We start from the raw sequence: 15,736 nt of genomic DNA, 5'->3' as shown, positions 1-15,736 counted from the left end.
CTGTCATGTATTCTGCCTTTGTTGTAGATAATGCCCCAAATGTTTGCAGTTTTGAAACTCAGTTTACTGAACCTCCTGAAACTGTAAACACATAACCAATAGTATATTTTCTTTTATCTAGATCACCCGCATAGTCTGAATCCACATAACCCCTAAGTGTAAAATCTGATCCTCCAAAACATAATGCAGCATCCGAGGTACCCTTAATATATCTAAGGATTCTCTTAACCGTGCTCCAATTCTCTTGTCCAGGATTCGCCATATATCGACTGACTGCTCCCACTGCTTGTGCAATGTCTGGACCCGTACAGATCATATCGAACATCAAACTTCTTCTGCTGATGCATACGGTACTCGAGACATCTCCAACCTCTCTGCTTCACTGTTAGGACACATTTCAGAGGATAACTTGAAGTTAACAAGAAGAGGGGTTGAAATTGTCTTACTATCTTGCATGTTGAAGCGCTGCAAAACTTTTTTCAAATAATTTTTTTGAGAAAGAAAAATCTTCCTATTACTTCTATCTCGGTGAACTTGCATCCCTAGAATCTTATTTGCTGGTCCCAAGTCCTTCATATCAAATTTTCTAGCCAACTGTGCCTTCAATTCTTGGACCCGATCTTTGTTGGGGCCTGCTACCAACATGTCGTCCACATACAACAGCAAGTTGATATAATCATCATTACCAGACCTCTTGAATTATGTACAAGGGTCTGCACCGAGTCTGTTGTATCCAAGGCTCATGATATAGGAATCAAATCTCTTGTACCAACACCTCGGCGCCTGTTTGAGACCGTACAGAGATTTGTTCAACCTACAAACCAAGTTCTTTTTACCCTTTTTCGCATGCAAAACATTCTAGCTAGAGCATATAGATTTCTTCTTCAAGATCGCCATGAAGAAATATTGTTTTCACATCTAGCTGTTCTATATGTAGGTCAAACACTGCACACATTTCCAATACAACTCTAACTGTTGTAAGTCAAACCACAGGAGAAAATATCTCATTGAAGTCAATGCCTTCTTTCTGAGCATACCCTTTGAGAACCAATCTCGCACGATACCGCTCCACTTGGTTATTGTCATCACGCTTGATCTTATAGACCCATCTGTTACCGATAGCTTTCCTCCCTCATGATAGTGAAACAAGATCATAAGTTTTGTTTCTGTCCAATGCTTTCAATTCTTCCTGCATCGCTGTCATTCACAGGGATATATCCGAGCTTTAAGTAGCCTCATGGAAACTCGATGGCTCACCATCCTTTGTTAATAGAAAATATGCAATGTTGCTTTTAGTTAGTGTTTTCATAACCGGACCGGTGATCGAACCGGTTTACTTAAAAAAATGGTTCAACCGGTCGGACCGTTTTAACCGGACGGTCGAACCGGAAAACCGTTTATATAATTTAATATAATAAATAATATATTTTGGAATTTTAAAAACTCAAAAATTATATAAATAGACATAAATATATATTTAACATAGTTTAAAAGAAAAATAAATATGTAAATATATTTAAAATATCAATTATAGTTATAAATTATTTAAATAATAAATTATTTATTTTTTAAAAAACCAATAATTATTAAAAAAAATTAAATGAAGTAGAAATTTCAAATAATATGTATTTATATATATAAATATTAAATATAAGGTTTAAAAATAAAAAATTTAAATTTTCAAAATAAAAAAATTAAAAAAATTTGAAAAACAAATTGGTTGAACCGGTTTTCCGGTTCTTGGCCTGTCCAACTGGTTTTGACCGGTTCTGACCGATTGGACCGGTTTTTCGGTTTTTGGGGTCAAACCGAACTTGTCCGACGACCGGTTCCCGGTCGAATCGGTCGAACCGGCCGGTCCGGTCCGGTTCCGAAAACACTGCTTTCAGTGACATAATCTGAAAGTCAACCTGGTGGTCTTCTCTCTCGAGTTGACTGCCTCACTTTGGAAACCTCTGACTCAACTTGTTCTTGTTCCTCATGCTCTGGTACTGGTTCTGTAGCGACCCTACCCGGATCCGCTACCTAATCAGAGTTAATAGCATAATTAAACATGCATTAAATAAATCGCTGCGGAAGACTTAAATAAAAACATACCGGCAGAATACAACCGGTTAAACCAATTCGATTTATACAACCAAATCGAATAAATAGCCTAAAGGCAAAACCTACAGCTAATCCTGCTGTCTTCACTGGTCAATGGCTACTCCAAGCTCCTGGTGCTCAATCCTGCACCTACACCTGCCCCGTCAAATGGGGTGTCCAGATATACAGAAAATACTGGACGTGAGCTCTAAGCTCAATACGAAAGTACTGGGTAAAATATACAAATATGATGCATGCAAATGATAGGGTATCCATATCTGGGATAACTGTATACAACTGCTCAGTAATGGCGCCTAGGACATGAGTGGTACAACCCGGGGAGCAAACCCTGTGTACACTGCTCATTACTATAGGACGTAGACCGTGTCCCCCAGAAGCTAATCACCCATGACCCGTCAGTCACTGGGCCCTAGACATCAACCGTCCTAACAGGGCTGAGCGGCCCTACATGACTCATCTCAAAAGATGGACAGACACAATATGATATGCACATGCTGCATAATAATATGACACACAAATGCAACATATAAGTATGCAAAACCCGCTGGCTATCTCAGTCTGTACTTACGTACCTTACTACAGGTAGTTCTTAGCAGTCCCGCTCTAGGTTCCAAGCCTATATCAGCTCTACAATGCAAATACCCATGCATCAATAATTAAGCTCTAAAAGCCTTAATTAAGCTACTGTATACTCCTAAATAATTTAAGGAGACCATTGCTATACCTGCGTCCGTCGTCAGCCCGCTGATGGCAATTGCCTCAAAACTTAGGCACATCTTCGCCTCGACGTCGGGATCGCTATGCCACTTCCGGATTCCCAATAGTATGCCTAGAACTCCCTAGATCTGAGTTAGAAGGCCTAGGAATTGAGAGAGAAAAAGAAGAGGTGCGAGTTGAAAATGAAATTTTGGACCTCTATTTATAGGCGAAGTTCGGGCCGTCCGAACTCGACTTCGGATCCTCCGAACTGGTTCGGATCCCCCGTTCCTGACTTCGGATCCTCCGAAGTCCCATCAATGATATCACCCATGACGCATTATCTTTGGAGCCTCCGATCCGAGCTCGGATCCTCCGAACCCGTTTGGATCCCCCGATATTTGGTTCGGATCCTCCGATCCAGTTCGGAGCCTCCTAACCCGGTTCGGAGCCTCCGAACCATCCGAACCCTCGGAACCTTTCCGACCATTTTCGAGTGTCCTGAATCCATTTTTGGAATCCGTTAACCCATTTGGAATTTCTTTAATCATGTTTTATTTAATCTAAACATGATTACACGATTAATTATTCATTAATCGTTAATTCTGGATACGGGTCACTACATTCTCCCCCCCTTAAGAGATTTTGTCCTCGAAATCTAAGCTAATACCTCGAGAACGTACAAGAAATCCTTGCTCGAGTGTCTGGTCAAAATATCCTCCGACATACTCAGACTCCCGTCGAATTCTCTATAAGCTCCATTAATGCTTAACCGCATTAATATTCTTTCACTGAATATTACTGCGCTACTGGTCGACAGTCGAACTTCCCTAGCGCTAGCGTATCGTAACACTGATACATCTTTCACTCGGACCATGATCTTCCTGATCACGAAGGATACAATACTCGCTTGATCAATATCATCGTCCCAAAGTAATTTTAGACTAACGAAGACCAAGTCATGAACTGACTGGTTTACGACATTCGTCGAATTACTTATCGAATCTAACCATCTAATGGTTTCAAAATTTCTCGGTGTTCAACACCTCTAGTCAGGAAAACACTAATCTCCCAACATTGTGCTGACACATTCTAACATGAATCTCGCTTTATGATAATCCAGTTGACTCAAGTCTATACTCCAACATAACTGCTCACAATGTTTCCTAGACTGGTTATCCTCCCCACTCTCCCTGAAGCACAACCGGCTTCCCAAGAAATACTGGGAACTTAAACCATCATGTCTAGTACATTATGCTGTCCACGTTTCTTAGTATAACCTCCACACTGTGCCCTGATGATAACTATCATCACTTGCAATTTATGACGCTACGTCATCTCCTAGCCATTGGCCTGCGAAATCACGCATACATTGCAATGGAAGTCATCACGCCTCTGATGATCTACACCATCTCGATCATAGGTTATTCACCTCATGAATTTGGTCGATAAACATCCTCCTGATAGTTATACATAATCGCAACCACTGTACACACATCAAGACTAAGGCAAGCTTCCACCAATATGCTCGACTGGGACATTTCACAGTGCACAGACATATGGAAACGCTTCCTATTCTGTCTCGAAACTCGACAGTCATTGTACCTGGTATAACTCAACTCAGAGTCTCTGATAATACCATCAGCTCATACCAACCTCCCAAGGTTGAACATACTGATCCTGTAACTAAATCCCAACGGATTCTCAATAGTCAAATTGCTCCCTTGCCGAACGCATCAGTCTCAGCACTGAACGATCTAATTCATCGATTCCCTAGTCAATCCTGGGAAATACTTGTGCTCAAAGTAACTTGCCACCCAACGCACATCCGAATATCGTCCATTGCTAAAGCACATATCCTTGACGAATGGTCCGCACTGATGTGGCTTGTCGACTGGAAAGAACAAGGTTGCTTCATCGCTATCTTGCGAAATCTTCAATTCCCACAATAATCTTGTTGGCTACTAAGTCGACCCTTGACTATCTCAGTCACCCATCGCACATCACTCGCTGAAAATTAATGACACCCCCTGCCGGACCTCAAGAAATAGATCCCGGTTAATGTCACATCCCCCAATCAAACATCTGATGTCCATAGAAGCATCCAATCCTTGTTGGATCCTAAACCCAACGGCATACTTAAGGCATCATGACAAGAAAGCTATCCAGGGAGTTACCAATTCCTTCGCTTGTCTCCACCGTCAAATTATCACCTAACTTGACCATACAAGTCAATTGCAATCTTTCGATAGATTCGTCTCTGACAAACCTAGAGATTCTAAATCATCCAAATTGTCGAATGCTCTGAGATGGTATCCAGTACTCATCCCATAAGCACTACTCAAAAAATACTACTCCAAGTATTTCTTAATTGCTACATCCTAATCAACCCTGATTGGCTCAACCAATCGAACTAGTCGATCTACTTAAGCTCGCACTTATCAAATCAGACCACCATTGATCATCCAACCTACATGGCTCGGTCAATAACCATGACTCAGCTGCCACAAAGAACCATTTCCAAACGGTGTCAGATCACAGTACATAAGTAGTTTACTTGGCATAAGTCCTACGCCTTTTTAGCACTACTAACCGCTGCTTCGTATTCTGAACTTAATCATCCTAACTCTGACAGAGTTAGCCAATAACCACTAGTAGTCACTAGCACAGATCCCGCGCCACCTTAGCACTACTAATCGTTGTCTTGTTCACCCAAGGCAAACATCAAGATAAACTAAGCCCATTTCCATCCCATGGAAAATCCTACGTTCAATCTCTGAAAATATCAGGCAGTACTTAGCGCAACCACTGGACTCACTATCCTTACCTCGTTCATTCAGAATGAACACCACGGCTCGTCAAGTCCAAGAAGAATAACTAAAGAATCCCAAAGATTTCCACAATCTTCGAACACTCTCCTGATCATATCCCTTGTTAAGATTGTGCAACAGTTCAAGACTAAGGTAGCTTACCTCAATAACCCACCTGGACAACCACCAAGGTTTCACGGTCATAGGCCATGCTTCCCTCACATCTTAAATAGTCATGTACAATCCTCAACATCTGATATAATCCCTCGCAGATGAAGTCATTCATCATGGAGTAGTCCTCTCATTCGAGTCGAAGTCTTAGAACAACATCCTATCCAAGTTCTTGGATAACTCCTATTACAGGAAAATTCTAACCACAACCCTGATGACAACCCATAGCCATCGCTGGTAGAATCCATCCACCTACTAGATCTGCATGTCTAGCAGTAACTTAAAGGTTAAAATCTAACTGCTCAGAATACACACTTATCAAGGAAATCCCTCCAAGACTGGTTCCCACAGCAGAACATAATCAATATCTCTGGCACACCAGACGATATTGAACCATCGATGTCAAACCTGATATCTAATCCAAGGTCATACCCTGTCATGACTGCTACCAAATCCCTAGACTGAACAGCCTTCCCACCGCCAATCCTGAAGCACGAAGGCTCCCAGATAACCTCTGAAGTACAAGGACTCCCAGAGTAACATTGGCATAGGGTCGCGCCCCATCACGTCTAGTCATGGTCATAGTCCACAACTCTCGGCATATACTGAACCTGATATCCCTGAAGAAAAACCCATCATCAAAAGTCTCAACCTGACGAAGGTCAGACAGCCTATTCTAAGGAAACAACCTAGAACAAAGTTCTAAACCGAACAATACCCTTAATGCCTCTAGATGAGTCCACCCATCACTGGCACTAACATAGTCCACTGACTAACTAGGTCAATCCTAGGAAAATGCCTAGACTAACCACAAGTCAAACAGTCGCAGTCGGCCCACTCAAATCCCATGAGCTACAGCAGTTGAACGCTAATCAACTAAACCCAATCCAAACTTCCGCACAATCATGCAATCATCCACGAATTGCTGGATAAATAAAACATGTATCACTTATTTCAAGTTATGTACAATTTCTTTATTACAAACCCATGTAATACATACAGTATTCAAAATACAATGAAATGTACAACCAAACTTGAAATGATACAACCATAGTATGATGATTCTTTACAACTAAAATACTGTTTACAACTAGAACGATATAGTATTTAAATCATCGTATTAGTCTTCGTTTCTTGAGCATGAAGCTTTTAATCGACACATGCATCGATACAAGCATACTCCCGACCAATCTCTCTACATGTCCTCCTACGAAGAACTCTGGAGAAATGGCTCGTGATAGCTAACCAGCTATGCTCTACGTCAGTGCATGTCAGTCGACCCCTTCTGCTCACGATCTACCATCAGTGTTCTTCTTGTATTCATATCATGATTTTGAACATGAAGTTTCCCGTGTGCCTACCGAACTCATCGGTACAAGCATACCGGCAAAACCATGTTCTGCATGAGTTTAATGACAATTTCTCCAACTACTAGTGGAGAATCTTCATGGTAGTATCATCATGGTAATGACTGTACAGATGCAAGTATCAAGTAAGTCCCCACCAATCCTCTGGCATCCGGTACTCGATCCAAAGCTAGGATCCACATGAGTAGAAATCTTGAAAACTCGGACACGATCCATCACTCCTGTCCGCACTTGCTGGTATCCCATAAGCCAAATCTTCAGAAATCCTGCCGATGATGATAGTCTTCGGACAACTTAATCGCCGCATCATCACCTCTTCCAAGGTCTCATCCATCCTATAAGGATAACCCAAATTCTCTTTACTATATCCCAAGTTTCTTTGCATGCCGCTCTGATACCAAAAAGTGTAGTGACCCTACCCGGATCCGCTACCTAATCAGAGTTAAGAGCATAATTAAACATGCATTAAATAAATCCTGCGGAAGACTTAAATAAAAACAGACCGGCAGAATACAATCGGTTAAACCAATTCGATTTATACAACCAAATCGAATAAATAGCCTAAAGGCAAAACCTACAGCTAATCCTGCTGTCTTCACTAGTCACTGGCTACTCCAAGCTCCTGGTGCTCAATCCTGCACCTACACCTATCCCGTCGAATGAGGTGTCCAGATACACAGAAAAGACTGGACGTGAGCTCTAAGGTCAATACGAAAGCACTGGATAAAACATACAAATATGATGCATGCAAATGATAGGGTATCCATATCTGGGATAACTGTATACAACTGCTCAGTAATGGCACCTAGGACATGAGTGGTACAACCCGGGGAGCAAACCCTGTGTACACTGCTCATTCCTATAGGACGTAAACCGTGTCCCCCAGATGCTAATCACCCATGACCCGTCAGTCACTGGGCCCTAGACATCAACCGTCCTAACAGGGCTGAGCAGCCCTGCATGACTCATCTCAAAAGATGGACAGGCACAATATGATATGCACATGCTGCATAATAATATGACACACAAATGCAACATATAAGCATGCAAAACCCGCTGGCTATCTCAGTCTGTACTTACGTACCTTACTACAGGCAGTTCCTAACAGTCCCGCTCTAGGTTCCAAGCCTATATCAGCTCTACAATGCAAATACCCATGCATCAATAATTAAGCTCTAAAAGGCTTAATTAAGCTATTGCATACTCATAAATAATTTAAGGAGACCATGGCTATACCTACGTCCGTCGTCAGCCCGTTGATGGCAATTGCCTCAAAACTTAGGCACATCTTCGCCTCAACGTCGGGATCGCTATGCCACTTCCGGATTCCCAATAGGATGCCTAGAACTCCCTAGATCTGAGTTAGAAGGCCTAGGAATTGAGAGAGGAAAAGAAGAGGTGCGAGTTGAAAATGAAATTTTGGACCTCTAATTATAGGCGAAGTTCGGGCCGTCCAAACTCGACTTCGGATCCTCCGAACTGGTTTGGATCCCACGTTCGTGACTTCGGAGCCTCCGTTCCTGTTCGGAGCCTTCGATCCTGACTTCGGATCCTCCGAAGTCCCATCAATGATATCACCCATGACGCATTATCTTCGGAGCCTCCGATCTGAGCTCGGATCCTCCGAACCCGTTCGGATCCCCCGATCTTTGGTTCGGATCCTCCGATCCAGTTCGGAGCCTCCTAACCCGGTTCGGAGCCTCTGAACCATCCGAACCCTCGAAACCTTCCCGACCATTTTCGAGTGTCCTGAATCCATTTCTGGACTCCGTTAACCCATTTGGAATTTCCTTAATCATGTTTTACTTAATCTAAACATGATTACATGATTAATTATTCATTAATCATTAATTCTGGATATGGGTCACTACAGGTTCACAAAAAACTTGATCTTCGTCTGTCTTATTTTCCACCTGAATGATAGTAGTTTCTGAATTCATTGTGTCTTTGTCTCCCTTTACTTTATCTTCCTCGAAGATAACATCTCTGCTGATGATAAGCTTGTGGATAGTGGGATCCCACAAGCGAAACCCCTTTACTCCATCAGCATAACCCAAGAAGATACAATTTTTGGATTTAGAATCCAACTTTGATATTTCTTGCTCATTGTACAAAATGTATACCGGACATCCAAATATATGTAACCGAGAATAATCAGCTGGTTTGCCTATCCACGCCTCTATTGGAGTCTTCAGATCAATCGCTATTGAAGGAGAACGATTGATTATGTAAGAATCGGTTTTGACTGCTTCTGCCCAAAATTACTTGGCTAGTCCCGCAGTACTCAACATGGCCCTTGTTCTGTCCAACAAAGTTCTGTTCATCTGCTCTGCCACTCCATTCTATTGAGGCGTGTACAAAATGTACACCGGACATCCAAATGTATGTAACCAAGAATAATCAGCTGGTTTGCCTATCCACGCCTCTATTGGAGTCTTCAGATCAATTGCTACTGAAGGAGAATGATTGATTATGTAAGAATCGGTTTTGACTGTTTCTGCCCAAAATGACTTGGCTAGTCCCGCAGTACTCAACATGGCCCTTGTTCTGTCCAACAAAGTTCTGTTCATCTGCTCTGCCACTCCATTCTATTGAGGCGTGTAAGCCGTCGTGAACTGCTTTTTGATGCCCTCATGCTGGCAAAATGCATCAAATTCTTCACTGTTATATTCTCCTCTATTGTCCGTCCTCAAACACTTGATTTTCTTGTCAGAATCAAGTTCAACCCGCGCTTTGAAAATTTTGAAGACTTCAAAAAAATCTGATTTCTTCTTGATTGGATAAACCCAACATCTCCTAGAGAAATCATAAATAAAAGAGACAAAATATCTAACTCATCCTAGGGATACCACCGGTGCTTGCCAACATCAGAATGAATCAGCTCCAATATGCCTTTGCTTTTGGTTGTAGATGTGCCAAACTTTAATCTGTGTTGTTTACTGGTAACACAATGCTCACAAAAGGGTAGAGCCACTTTTGTAAGCCCCGACAACAGCTTTCGTTTTGGGAGAATATTCATTCCTCGTTCTGACATATGTCCGAGCTTTCTATGCCATAATACTGTTAATTCTTCTCCTGAGCCAATTGATGCAAAAGCTAGTTCTGCCTCTTTGTGTGTTTCTCCCAACAGCACATACAGATTTGCAGTAACCTTTTATGCCTTCATAACCACAAGCGCGCCTTTCACAATCTTCATGATCCCATTCTCGACACGAGTTTTGCACCCAATATCATCCAACTGCCCCAAAGACAAAAGATTCTTTGTCAGGCCCTTCACATGTCGTACTTCCTGTATGGTGCGAATAGTGCCATCAAATATTTTTATTTTGATGGTACCGACCCAAGCGATTTATAAGGCATGATCATTTCCCATGAATACAGATCATCCCGAAACTGGTTCATAATGATCAAACCATTCTCTCCGTGATGTCATGTGCCACGTCGCTCCTGAATCTATAATCCATGCATCACAAAATTTATGTCTGCCTTCCATAATTGTTGTTGCTTCGCTGAATAATATTTCACCACTGCTTGAAGTACTGGCCATATTTTCTTGAGATCCCATCTCATTTCAATTTTGATCGTCCGTGATTTTCTTCGGTCTATCTCCAATAGCTGCCAAGAAACGCTCCTTTGTTTGCACCTTCAATTTTCACAGCAAAAAATTGCTTCCATTGAACTTTTCTATCTCGTACTTTGCCATCATCTTGACTCTAATAATCCTGCCTTAATAAAATCTCAAAAAATCTTTTCTGATGTGGAAGATCAGTCACAGCTGCAACCACAGAGCATACTCAAAATTTTAATAAATTTTATGCCAAGGATCTGATACCATTTGTTGGTCCCAGGTGCGGTATCTCGAGATAAAAAATATGGAAATTGAAGAATAAAATAGACACCAATATTTACATGGAAAACCCCTAAAATTATTAGGATAAAAACCATGGACAAAATGAAAAGATTCCACTATAATATTTGAAGAATTACAACCCCTCTCTGTGTTTTCAAAGAGACACTCACTCTCTTAATACAAAAAAAAACTTATCTCACAAAAATATATATATAAATAGACGGAAGATGGAGAACACTCAAGCTCGGATGATTTTCTTGAGAATGTGATGATTAAAATGCCGAGGAAAGAGCTCTATTTATAGAGCTAATCCCTCGATATGAACCCACCAAAGCACTTTGCCGACATCCTTTCCTTCAGGGGCGGCTCCACGTATGAGTTGCCCCCCCTTGAATTTTTTTTTTTTTTTATAAATTAGTAATATATTTATAGTTTAAAAGTTGTAATTTATGAACATAAATTAGGAACCAAATACGAAAATATAAAAGAGGGTCAGAATTTTAAGTTAATCTTCATCGTTTAATGTATGAAAAGTGACCCGAAAATTTATGACTCATAGTCTGTAAAAAATTGTAGTCCAATCACTATGTTTTTAAACCTAAATACAAATGAGTTTTAAGTTTTTTAAATATAAAATTAAATTGTTGAAACAAGAATTTTTAGCTTACAAGCTTGTGAGTTTGACTTTTAATTTACGAGTCGCAACAACTGTAGTGTATAAAGAAATTTTTTTGCTGAGAAGATTATTACGAATATTAATTAATTATACTTATATTTATATATATATATATATATATTAGTTTTTCGAATGAAGTTATTATTAATTATTTTGAGAAAATGTCAAGTCGTAGAGGTAAATTGTAAGTGAAATTTGAAATCTAAAAATATTATTTAAATGCGAGTATTATATTTAACTTTTGTTATTTGATTATTATTATTATTATTATATATATATATATATATATATATATATATATGATCTTTTATTATGTTTGACTGCCCTCCTTTGATAAAATTTCTAGATCTGCCCCTGCTTTCCTTCCTCTAAATTTTCAGTCAACCAACAAAATAATATAAATTATTTAATGCTTAACATAGTTATAAATATTTATATTTTTATATTTTTTTTATTTCATTCAAATTAAATTAACTATGTATGATTAAAAAATTATAATATTATATATATAACTACGTGCTCACACAACGTGTGTGCGTTGGAGGCTAATATTCTATATTAAAGTTAAAGTCCAATATTAAATATTTTATGTGTTGGTGAAACCTTCTATAATTATCCCTATGACTTCAAAATTTTTACTAATTTCATTTTCCTTAATTTTCTTTCTAATATCTCCTATTATACAAGCTAGCATCATGTCCGTGCGATTCACGGGTGTAATTTCTATGTAATCAATGATAAACAAAAAAAAAATAAGTATGAGCATTTGAATAAATAATTAAAATGCAAATAAATTAAATTGATTATAGATCGAACAATTAGAAAACAAAAGGAAATTAATTTAGAAATTTTGAAAAACTTCATTAATGCAACATTTTGTCGTTAAATTTTCTGGTTACTATCATTATCACTTATCGAAATTTTCAGATCTTCGGGATTTGAAATTTTTAAACCCTTGTGATTTGTTACTCTAAATACAACTGACCATGACTAAAAACGAGATTTTTCAAAAGAAGTCCTACATGGGACAGTAAGTGACCCTGACTTTTGTTGATTGTCATTGTGTAGGATATAATCAAATTATTGGATCAATTAAGTTTCGGTGTTTTAACAATCTAAAGCAAAAAAAAAAAAAAAAAACTGAAAAGTCAAACCGATATCAAGTCAACTGAATAGAATGACAATTGGACTACAAAACTGAACTAAACTGGATTAGTCAACTGAACTGAATAAATCTCGACTGAGACTTTTGTGACTACCAAACTGAAAGATCAATATTTAGTTCAAATCGACATTCTATGAAGCATATCAGTTTATCTAAAACTCAGGTGGAATCGAATATAGTTTTTCGTGCAAAACTGACTCTGAAAAATCCGCGAGCACTACCAAGTGTTCTATTGTCAGAAAGGACAAGTGACGTGGACAATACAAGGTTAACGACTACTATATTTGGAACAAAATAATTCAATATATATGACGGTTATCACATATATATGTTTATAAATAGAAGATGATATCAGTCGGTCTATCCTCCTACAACCTTTGTTTATTATCAAGTATTCAAGAGCCCAACTGAAGCACTCAAAGCACACTTCTCATATTTATGTATTCCGATCATTATGGATCATATTGTGCTTAAGATTATATTATAAAAGCCTTTGTAAATTGACAGTGAGCAAATTGTTCAAAGTTGTGAACTTATGTACTAGGAGTTTCAGTTAGGCAGTGTTGAGTCCTAACTGAATTGATAATTTGCAAAGAGTTGTAATATCCAAAGCTTTCTAGTAAAAATCCTTCCCACAATAACGAATGGGTGGTGTGAGAGTTATTCAAGTCTCCGAACATCCAGAAACACATTTGTGTCATTTATTCTTTTAGCAAGTTTATTTATCCAGCTGAATATTTTGTTCAATCTATCAGTTATGTTATTTTCCACACAGAACTGATCTGTTACCCTTGTTGATATCGACAAATCGAGAATTACAAATTACAAGTTGTTAAAACAACCAAATTATCAGAAAATTTAATGTGATTGTTTATTCAACCCCCTTCTAATCAATCATGCGATCCTAACACAAATGAAATTGTCTTGGTTGGAATAAATATTTGTACAAAAGTTTCGATTAAAAATACATACTAATTATCTCGATATATAGATATTCAATGTACCAAAAATTAACTATGACATGTTGAATTTTAAAAAAAATATGATTTTTTTTAAAAAGTACATATTTTATTTTTCAAATTCCTTTTAACGTCTTATTTTTAAAAATGATATGTAGTCATGAGCGTGTAAATTTTTTGAGAAAAGTTTTTTTTTTCATATTGATTTTAACAATTTATTTATTTTGATTTTGTACATATTCAAGAGAAAAAAAACACTATATTTCGATTAATCCTTTTTCTTCTGGAATTTTTTTTTTTTGCATATTAAGTTATGAAATCTCCAAAAAAAATGTAGATATTTGGTTTTATTTTGATTTTTTGAGAAAAATATCCAAGTTTTATTTCCAGTATTTTGATTTTTTTCTACATATTTTTATTCAAAATGTACACCATTTTGATCGTCAAAATTTTGTTTCAGATGTCAAGAAAATGTCCAAAATCAAGAGAATATGGTTGAATTAATAGGAGAAGCTAATTATATTTTTTCTTGAAATTACTTTTACAGATAAAAATCTTGTTGAAAGCTGATATTCATTTGATTTCAAACTTTCATTCGGATTTTGCAATGGCAATTAAATTTATAAAACAATGACTTCATTATTTTATATTGTCCCTAAATTCACAGTCTTTTTCCGGAAATTTTTTTCTACAATAGAACACCAAAATTATTCTACTATGGAACACCAAAATTATTCTAATTTCTGATTGTAGTATTCTTTTATACATTAACTATTGGCTATTTTTTCACACAGATTTCCATGTTATTGTTAGATTTGCAAAAAAAATCCCGAAATGAGTTGGTTGAATAATTTGTAAAAGAATTCAAATATGATCATGATATAAAATCCGTCATAACATGAAGGATTTAATAGTTGACATTGTAAATGTTTAAAAAATCAAGTGAAAATTTAATGAAATACCACAGTCGATGCAGAGATTAAAATAATCGATATAGAAATTTAAATGTATCGTATATTTCCACCCATTAAAATTGAAATTACTTTTAAATCTGATAGGTGAATACATTAAATATGAAATTAATCACATACAATTAAAAATTTTAATAATAGAATATTATTTTATTTATAAAATAATTATTCTCGCGCAAGCATTGCGGCTAGATTTCAAATAACTATTATGGATCGGATAAATGATTTTTTAATTTATCCATACATTATTTTGAAAATTAAAAAAAAATCAAAAATAAGGTAATTATTGAAAAATAAAAATATATCATTTATATATATAACATATGTTATTAATTATATTATATTATATACATGCATCGTGTACATTTTTATATTATGATTATAACCAGTGTGTTAGGATCGAAATACGTGTGTAGAAGGGGTGAATACACATTTAAAAAATATTTAAGAGCTATAATAGCTCATTTTTGAAATGTTCAAACATGAACCGAGCACCGATGAATTATATCGAGTTTGGTTTTCAAACCAAGCGGAATACACTCGAAATAATCCTTCTTAGAAACCGAATAAACATTTTGAAAATCGTTTGAAAGAATGCAAGTTGAAATAAAAAAAAAACAGTTTGGTTGAAGCATTTTATCAAACACTTTGTATGCAATATTTTGATCTATGAAAAACACATAAAATGCTTTAACAATGCATACTAAAAATAGTGGCAATAATAAAGTAAATGCGATAGACAAATAGACACGAATTTGTTTATGGATGTTCGAAGCTCAATCTCCTATGTCACCCCTTCTTTCTCATCGGAAGGATCCAATAGAAGACTTTGATTTATACAAACTCTTTGTACAAACCCAATCCAATTTAGGACTTACCCACTGCCTAAACAAGAACTCCTAGCCACTCGATTAATGTAGGTCGCAACCTCACAATCCGCATAATGTTAACGTCTCTTATGTCAA

This window comes from Henckelia pumila, chromosome 4 (genome assembly GCF_033568475.1).
Source record: "Henckelia pumila isolate YLH828 chromosome 4, ASM3356847v2, whole genome shotgun sequence".
Classification (NCBI taxonomy): domain Eukaryota; kingdom Viridiplantae; phylum Streptophyta; class Magnoliopsida; order Lamiales; family Gesneriaceae; genus Henckelia; species Henckelia pumila.
This window is presented reverse-complemented; position numbering follows the sequence as displayed.